This window comes from Mauremys reevesii, unplaced genomic scaffold (assembly GCF_016161935.1).
Source record: "Mauremys reevesii isolate NIE-2019 unplaced genomic scaffold, ASM1616193v1 Contig71, whole genome shotgun sequence".
In the NCBI taxonomy this organism is placed as follows: domain Eukaryota; kingdom Metazoa; phylum Chordata; order Testudines; family Geoemydidae; genus Mauremys; species Mauremys reevesii.
Genome location: NW_024100886.1, coordinates 113,840 through 122,614, shown reverse-complemented (window position 1 = coordinate 122,614; position 8,775 = coordinate 113,840). Strand labels below are relative to the sequence as shown.

At 50.6% G+C, this 8,775-nt stretch overlaps 1 non-coding gene across 1 annotated transcript; it reads right to left on the bottom strand.

Annotated features, from left to right (window-relative positions):
- Positions 1-5,581: 5,581 nt before the first annotated feature.
- On the bottom strand, positions 5,582-5,798 carry LOC120394640. The gene has a single exon (XR_005592355.1). It is a non-coding gene; the product is annotated as a small nucleolar RNA U3 (small nucleolar RNA).
- Between the last annotated feature and the right edge of the window lie 2,977 nt (positions 5,799-8,775).

The following is an 8,775-nucleotide window of genomic DNA, read 5'->3' as shown; positions in this document are numbered from 1 at the left end:
CTTTTTCGCTTGCTAAACTCCTTCCCAACCTTGTGGGGTCCCAGAGCCTGGTATTGAACCTGAGCCGAGATGTCTACAGTGCAAATTTACCACCCCGCAGCGCAAGCCCCGGGAGCCTGCACTGGCACGGGGCAGCCGTGGGTGTTTCATTGCAGTGCGGACATAGCCCAGCATTATGTCTACACTGCCATTAACACACCCACGTCACTATTCTCAAACCCTGGGTCAGTTGATTCAGGCTTGTGGGGCTTGTGCTGCAGGGTTATAAAATTACAGTGTAGACACTTGGGCTTCAGCCCAGCCTCCGAGACCCCACGAGGGGTGAGGGTCTCTGAGCCTGGGCTCCAGTATGAGCCCCAGGAGCCCAAATCAGATCATCCAGGCCAGCCGGGCCAGCGGGATTTTACCACAGTATAGATGCCCTCTCAGGGTACGTCTACACTGTAATGTAAGCCCAGGGTTAGCAGAAGTCATGTCAGCAGCCCCAACACATAAACGTAAACCACAAGGGAAAGACCCACCCCCCAGATAAGCTGGGCAGTGTCTTTCTCCCTATGGTTTGTAAGTCCAGCAACCAAAAGTCCTTTAACATGAGCCATCCCCGCTCTGCACCCCACTCACAGCTGTTGTCCTTAGTCAGTGCAAGCCCAGAGATGCCTCTGTAGAGTTCATCTGCCATCCTGGGTGGAAAAGGGGGAAATAAGAAGGCACCGTACTCACTATGTTGTCTAGGGACTAACTCATCCCTCCACTGCTACCCTGTCCTAACGTTGGTCTAACACCTACATTTTAGTATTGAGACCCAGGCCCCAGCCCGCTTGGCTTTGGAACCCCTGTCCCCTGCCTAGCAAGTGCTATTGAATTGAGGGTGAGTCCCTCAATCAGGGTCTGCCAAGCACAGTTGTGCTGCCCTCGATTCACACAACAAGGATAACAACCCTTTATTTCTCCTGCCCCTGTAACATGGAGACTGGGAATCCAACACCAGCCAAACATGATCATTTCGGCAAGCAACCCAACATATTTCCCACATACTGTAAAATCCACATGCAGACTCCTACACAAAACCTTGCAAGAAAATCTTCCTGAGGGGGTCTGAAGCACTTGCTGCTGGAGGGATTGAGGGAGCCGTGGGTTGGGATTGAGGGGCACTGGGAATGGGAGGGGCTGTGGGTGGGGATTGAGGGGCACTGGGAATAGGAGGGTGCTGTGGGTTGGGACAGAGGAGAAGGGTGAATAGGAGCAGGCTCTGGTTGGGAGTGAGGAGCAGTGAGCATAGGAGGGACTGAGGGTTGGGTCTGAGGGGCACTGGGAAAAGAGGGGACATGGGTTTAGGCTGAAGTGCATCTTCATTTGGGGATCCAGCAGGACAGGGGAAGGCAGCAGGTGATTCTAATTCCTTAGGGACATTCTGTGTGTATGTATGTGTGTGTGTGTGTGTGTGTGTGTGCAGGGGAGGAACATGCTCTATGCCCAGAGGCCTTTATTCCTCCAGGCTGCAAGGACAGAGGGGCTGTCAGGAAGTTGCCCCTTCAAACCCACACAGAAAAAGGCCCTTCTGAGGAAAGGGAAAATCCTGCAGAGAAAAAGTAACATCAAAGAGGACATGAGAAAGACAGTTTAAGATCTTCATGAGTAGTTTATCACCTGACCATGGACTTGAACTGTGGCTCCTCAAGTTAAAAGTCTGATACTTTACCAACTAAGCTAGTCAGGCTCATGAAGCACAGGAGCAAGTTGGTGCAGAGGAGAAACTAGTCAAGAAAACAAGAGCAAGAAACAATAGGGGAAACCTGCTGCTCTCTCTGGCCCAGTCAACACTACGAGTTTATATCAAAACGTCTGTTAGTCTGTAAGGTGCCACAAGACTCTTTGCTGCTTCTACCAACTGAGCTAGCCAGGCTCAGGAAAAGTGCAAGTTGGTGCAGAGGTGAAGCTAGTCAAGAAAATTCTTGGGTGAGTTACCAAAGCCTGAAGGGTCAAAAATATTGTCACGGGTGGTTCAGGGTATATGTTCATCCCCCCCCCCCCCCCCAAAAGCAAATGGAAAAAAATTGTTTCTCGCCTTTCTTCAATGTCACCGTATGTCTACTGGATGCTGCTGGCAGACACGGTGCAGAAGCGCTACACAGCAGCATCCCCTTTCTTTCCCTTCCTGAGGGCAGCTGCTATGGGAGGACTGATATCTGTCATCGTCGTCCCGTGAGTGCTCCTGGTTGGCCTTAGTGAGGTCGGCCAGGGGTGCCTGGGCAAAAATGGGAATGACTCCCAGGTCATTCTCTTCTTTAAGCTTTGTCTAATGGCGATTCAGTCCTGCCTGGAATATCATAGCAGGTGGAGGCTGCCCTCCCCTTCCTGCCTTTGAGCTCTACTTGCAGAGGCAATAAAGTCAGTGTTGTTTCAAATTCATGTACTCTTTATTACTTCATCACACAAATGGGGGGATAACTGCCACGGAAGCCCAGGAGGGGTGGGGGAGGAGGGAAGCAATGGATGGGGTTGTTGTAGGGGCACCCGCTAGAATGACATGCAGCTCATCATTTCTGCTAGATGTCTGGGGCTCTGACCTAGAGCAGATATTTGCTTCTCTAGTTCTTTAGTAGGCTTGCCTGATAGTTTAGCCAGGACTACCTCTTCATTAAACAAAACTTAAAGAAGAGAATGATCTAGGTTGTCTGTGGGCGAGGACTGGCCTGCCACCCAAGGCCTGTGAAAGTGTGGGATCATTGTCCAGGATGGGTTGTAGATCCCTTAGACATACCCTTAGAGCCCCGACCAGGGCTATTCTATCTACTGCCCAAAATCCACAAACCCGGAAATCCTGGATGCCCCATCATCTCGGGCATTGGAACTCTCACTGAAGGACTGTCTGGATATGTGGACTCTCTACTCAGACCCTATGCCACCAGCACTCCCAGCTATCTCCGTGACACCACTGATTTCCTGAGGAAACTACAATGCATTGGTGACCTTCCAGAAAACACCATCCTGGCCACCATGGATGTAGAGGCTCTCTACACCAACATCCCACACGCGGATGGAATACAAGCTGTCAGGAACAGTATCCCTGATGATGCCACAGCACAACTGGTTGCTGAGCTCTGTGCCTTTATCCTCAGACACAACTATTTCAAATTTGATGACAATATATATCTCCAGATCAGTGGCACCGCTATGGGCACCCGCATGGCCCCACAATATGCCAAAATTTTTATGGCTGACCTGGAACAACGCTTCCTCAGCTCCCGTCCACTCACGCCCCTTCTCTACCTACGCTACATTGATGACATCATCATCTGGACCCATGGGAAGGAGACTCTGGAAAAATTCCACCACGATTTCAACAGCTTCCACCCCACCATCAACCTCAGCCTGGACCAATCTACACGGGAGGTCCACTTCCTAGACACTACGGTGCAAATAACTGATGGTCACATTAACACCACCCTATACCGAAAACCTACCGACCGCTATGCCTACCTTCATGCCTCCAGCTTCCATCCCGGGCACACCACAAGATCCATTGTCTACAGCCAAGCACTGAGGTACAACCGCATCTGCTCTAACCCCACAGACAGAGACCAACACCTACAAAATCTCCACCAAGCATTCTCAAAACTACAGTAACCGCACGAGGAAATAAGGAGACAGATCAACAGAGCCAGACGTGTACCCAGAAGCCTCCTACTGCAAGACAAACCCAAGAAAGAAACCAACAGGACTCCACTGGCCATCACATACAGTCCCCAGCTAAAACCCCTCCAGCGCATCATCAGGGATCTACAACCCATCCTGGAGAATGATCCCACACTTTCACAGGCCTTGGGTGGCAGGCCAGTCCTCGCCCACAGACAACCTGCCAACCTGAAGCATATTCTCACCAGTAACTGCACACCGCACCATAGTAACTCTAGCTCAGGAACCAATCCATGCAACAAACCTCGATGCCAACTCTGCCCACATATCTACACCAGCAACACCATCACAGGACCTAACCAGATCAGCCACACCATCACCGGTTCATTCACCTGCACGTCCACCAATGTAATATATCCCATCATATGCCAGCAATGCCCCTCTGCTATGTACATTGGCCAAACTGGACAGTCTCTAAGGAAAAGAATAAATGGACACAAATCAGATATTAGGAATGGCAATATACAAAAACCTGTAGGAGAACACTTCAACCTCCCTGGCCACACAATAGCAGATCTTAAGGTGGCCATCCTGCAGCAAAAAAACTTCAGGACCAGACTTCAAAGAGAAACTGCTGAGCTCCACTTCATCTGCAAATTTGACACCATCAGCTCAGGATTAAACAAAGACTGTGAATGGCTTGCCAATTACAGAACCAGTTTCTCCTCCCTTGGTTTTCACACCTCAACTGCTAGAACAGGGCCTCATCCTCCCTGATTGAACTAACCTCGTTATCTCTAGCTTGCTTCTTGCTTGCATATATAAACCTGCCCCTGGAAATTTCCACCACTTGCATCCAAAGAAGTGGATATTCACCCACGAAAGCTCATGCTGCAAAACGTCTGTTAGTCTATAAGATGCCACAGGACTCTTTTTTTTGCTTTTACAGATCCAGACTAACACAGCTACCCCTCTGATACTTGATACAGTACAGCTAATAACCATTTTTGCTAACTTGCAAAAGGCAAGGGGATGCTGGTGTGTAGCACTGCAGTACCGCGTCTGTCAGCACCATCCAGTAGACATACAGTGACTGTGAAAAAAAGGCTGAATGGGCTCCATGGTTGCCGTACTATGGCGTCTGCCCGGGCAATCCAGGGAAAAGGGCGCGAAATGATTATCTGCCATTGATTTCATGGAGGGAGGATTGACTGACGACATTTACTCAGAATCACCCACGACACTGTTTTTGCCCCATCATGCACTGGTATCTCAACCCAGAATTCCAATGGGTGGGGGAGACTGCAGGAATTATGGGATAGCTACCCACTGTGCAACGCTCTGGAAATCGATACTAGCCTCAGTACATGGGCGCACACCGCCAAATTAATGTGCTTAGTGTGGCCGTGTTCACTTGACTTTATATAATCTGTTTCCAAAAACTGGTTTCTGTAAAATTGGAATAATCCCATAGTGTAGACATACCCTGAGACAGCTTTAGAACCCTCTACCCACTATACGGCCAAGAGACAGCAACTCTCAGATCCTGTGTGGATTGTCTGATGGGCTTGGGGCCAAGAGCAAACTGCGTACCCCCTGGCAGAGCAGGAGAAGTAAAAATAGGGGCTTCCCAAAAAATGGGAAAGGAAGAAGAGAGAAGCAAGTGGAAAAGGAAGAGAACGTGCAGACACAGAACCCTACCTAAATTCTGAAATAGATTACAAGAAAAAAAGAGAGAGAGAGCAGCATAAAGCAAACTTAAAAAACTTTCAGTAAGAACTGAATTAGAAACCTTTAAAACACCAGTTTTCACACTACCTTTACTTTTCTTCCAAATTCTACCAAAAGAAATTAAGACTTGCCACTAAACAACAGCTTTAAACAAGCTCAGATAACAGAAAAGAAAACCAAAACATTTATTTTTAAATTTGTTTTATAAGAACTAACCACTCAGTCTGTGTTCTCTTCTTCTCAGCTTCCCAAAAGGAAAGCAAGAACAGTCATCAATAGCAGACAGCAGATGCATTAAGGCACCACTGTCCACTCACTTCATGCTTAGAAGAGAACAGTTTAACTTCTCATCGTGGTTAGCAAGGTCAGACACTTTCAACCACACTTCTCTAGTAACAAACTATAGAAACAATCCCTGAAAGTATAGTTTTAACATAGCTGTTCTCGGCTACACACCCAGGCTAATGTGCGCAAGCTTTCTTCCCATGGTGAATGTTTTCATACAACGGGTTTCACCCCCAGCGAATTAAAGAACAAAAATCTAAAACCAGGTTCCCATTTCATTAAAGCACAATCGAGGCAGCTTTAGCACACTGGCCATTAGAAGATGTTTATGTCTCTATTTACAGACACACACCTCCTGATTAGCATGTGGAGCTCCTACCGACCAATCAAACCCTCTTGCTGTGCCATACCTCTCACAGGCTCCTCTGTGCCACATGACAGCTTGTCAGGCACAGACAATGCGGACAGGTCAGCCCTTTCTAGCATGCTCCGCAGCTGTTTCTCTCTGGCTTGCTTTCAAATTCATGTGCACTAGAAGTTTTTGCAGGGATCTATGTTACCGGTGGTACCTGCACCAAATCAGTGGCTCTCAACCTTTAGAGACACCTGTACCCCTTTCAGGAGTCTGATTTCTCTTGCATTCCCCCAAGTTTAACCTCACATAAAAACTACTGGCTTACATAATCAGATGCAATATTTATAAAAATAAATCCCTTGAATATAAGTATTGTACTTACATTTCAGTGTATAGTATAGAGAACAGTATAAACAAATCAATGTATGAATTTTAATTTGTTTCAAATTTGCTAGTGCTTTCTATGTAGCCTGTTGTAAAACTAGGCAAATATCTAGATGAGTTGATGTACCCCCTGGAAGACCATTGGATACCCCTGTTTGAGAACCACAGCACTAAATCACCCTTACTTTTAGAACTGGTGCCACTTGACCCAAGGCATTCTGAACCATTTCAGTGCTAGCAGACAGTGGCAACACAGCTGCACTAGGTCTGTTTTTCCTCCCTGCACAATTCCCACTTGGAAAGAAGAGATCTTCTGCTCTGACCCTATTTACTATTGTGAGCTGCATAGGCAACTTTCTCTGTTATATGAGCAGAATCCACACAATATATACTACCTGCATGCAGGGCCGGCTTTAGGCCAATTCAACCAATTCCCCTGAATCGGCCCCACCCCTAAGAGGGCCCCGTGCCTAAGCCCTGGTACTGCGTACTGGCAAGAGCTGGTGCGCTGTACCGGAGTGGCCCGGCTTCTCCAGGGGCAATTTAAAAGGCCTGGGGCTCCCAGAAGGGGTTGGAGCCCCAGGTCTTTTAACTTGCTACCAGAGCCCCACTGCTGGAGCCCTGGGTAGGGCTGCAGGGCTCTGGGGGCTATTTAAAAAGTCCAGGGCTTGCATTGCTTCTACCGCCCCGGCCCTTTAAATAACTCCCGGAGCCCCACCACTTCCCCAGGGCTCCCTCGGCTATTTACAGAGCCTGGGCAGGGGACGCAGGGGAGCCCCGGGCCCTGTCAATAGCCCCTGAGCCCTGGGCTGATGCTGCTACCCCGGTGGGGGAGGAAGAAAGAGGGGGCACTCACTGTACAGGGTGGGCTGTACCCACACCCCCTGCCCACACCAGCCCTGCACCCCCTGTCCCGCCTCCAGCCAGCCCATCTCCAGCCAGTCCTGCACCCCCTGCCCTGCCTCCTGCCCTGCCCGCACCAGCCCTGCACCCCTTGCCCTGCCTCCAGCCCCGCACCCACTGCCCTGTCTCCAGCCAGCCCTGCACCCCTTGCCCTGCCCGCACCAGCCCTGCACCCCCTGCCCTGTCTCCAGCCAGCCCGTCTCCAACCAGCCCTGCACCCCCTGCCCTTCCTCCAGCCCCGCACCCCCTACCCTGTCTCCAGCCAGCCCGTCTCTAGCCAGCCCTGCACCCCCAGCCCTGCCCACACCAGCCCCGCACCCCCAGCCCTGCCCGCACCAGCCCGCCTCCTCCAGGCAGCCCCGCCCCCTGCCCTGCCCGCACCAGCCCTGCACCCCTTACCCTGTCTCCAGCCAGCCCCTGCCGCACCCCCCTGCCTGAAGCCAGCCAGTCCTGCACTCCTCTGTCTCCAGCCCTGCCAACCCCTGCCGCACGCCCTGCGACCCTGCCTGAAGCCAGCCAGCCCACCCCACACACCCCTGTCTCCAGCCAGCCCTGCACCCCTTGCCCTGCTTGCAGCCAGACCCTACTTCCAGTCAGCCCCTGCCCTGCCTCCAGCCAGCCCCATGTCCACTGGTGCCTGCAGTTCCCAGGGCAGTAACCCTGCACACCTGTTTCAATGAGGCGGGCAGGGAGCAGCTGGGACCCACACATGTGCACACCCCCAGGGATTGGCGGTGACCCACACATGTGCACACCCTAGGGTGACCAGACAGTGAGTGTGACAAATTGGGACAGGTGGTGGGGGTTATTAGGATCCTATATAAGAAAAAGACCCAAACATTGAGACTGTCCCTATAAAATCAGGACATCCGGTCACCCTAGCACAGCCCCAGGGAGTGGCCAAAGACTCAGACTCAGACTCAGACTTTCAGGTCAGAAGGGACCATTATGATCATCTAGTCTGACCTCCTGCACAATGCAGGCCACAGAATCTCACCCACCCACTCCTGTAACAAACCCCTAACCTATGTCTGAGTTATTGAAGTCCTCAAATTGTGGTTTGAAGACCTCAAGCTGCAGAGAATCCTCCAGCAAGTGACCCATGCCCCATGCTGCAGAGGAAGGCGAAAAACCTCCAGGGCCTCTGCCAATCTGCCCTGGAGGAAAATTGCTTCCCGACCCCAAATATGGCGATCAGCTAAACCCTGAGCATGTGGGCAAGACTCACCAGCCAGCATTCAGGAAAGAATCCTCTGTAGTAACTCAGATCCCACCCCATCTAACATCCCATCACTGAGCGGGGACCCACACATGTAAAACGGAGCTCGTTTCTAGTTCAGGCCCATCTTTTTAAAAAATAACTGTAGGTAGGGTTAACATACAGCCGTATTTTCCCTGACATGTCAGGCTTTTTGGTTCTTAAATTGCCATCTGGATGTATGGTAACCCTATTGGTACAAAAAATACATACTGTGGCACAT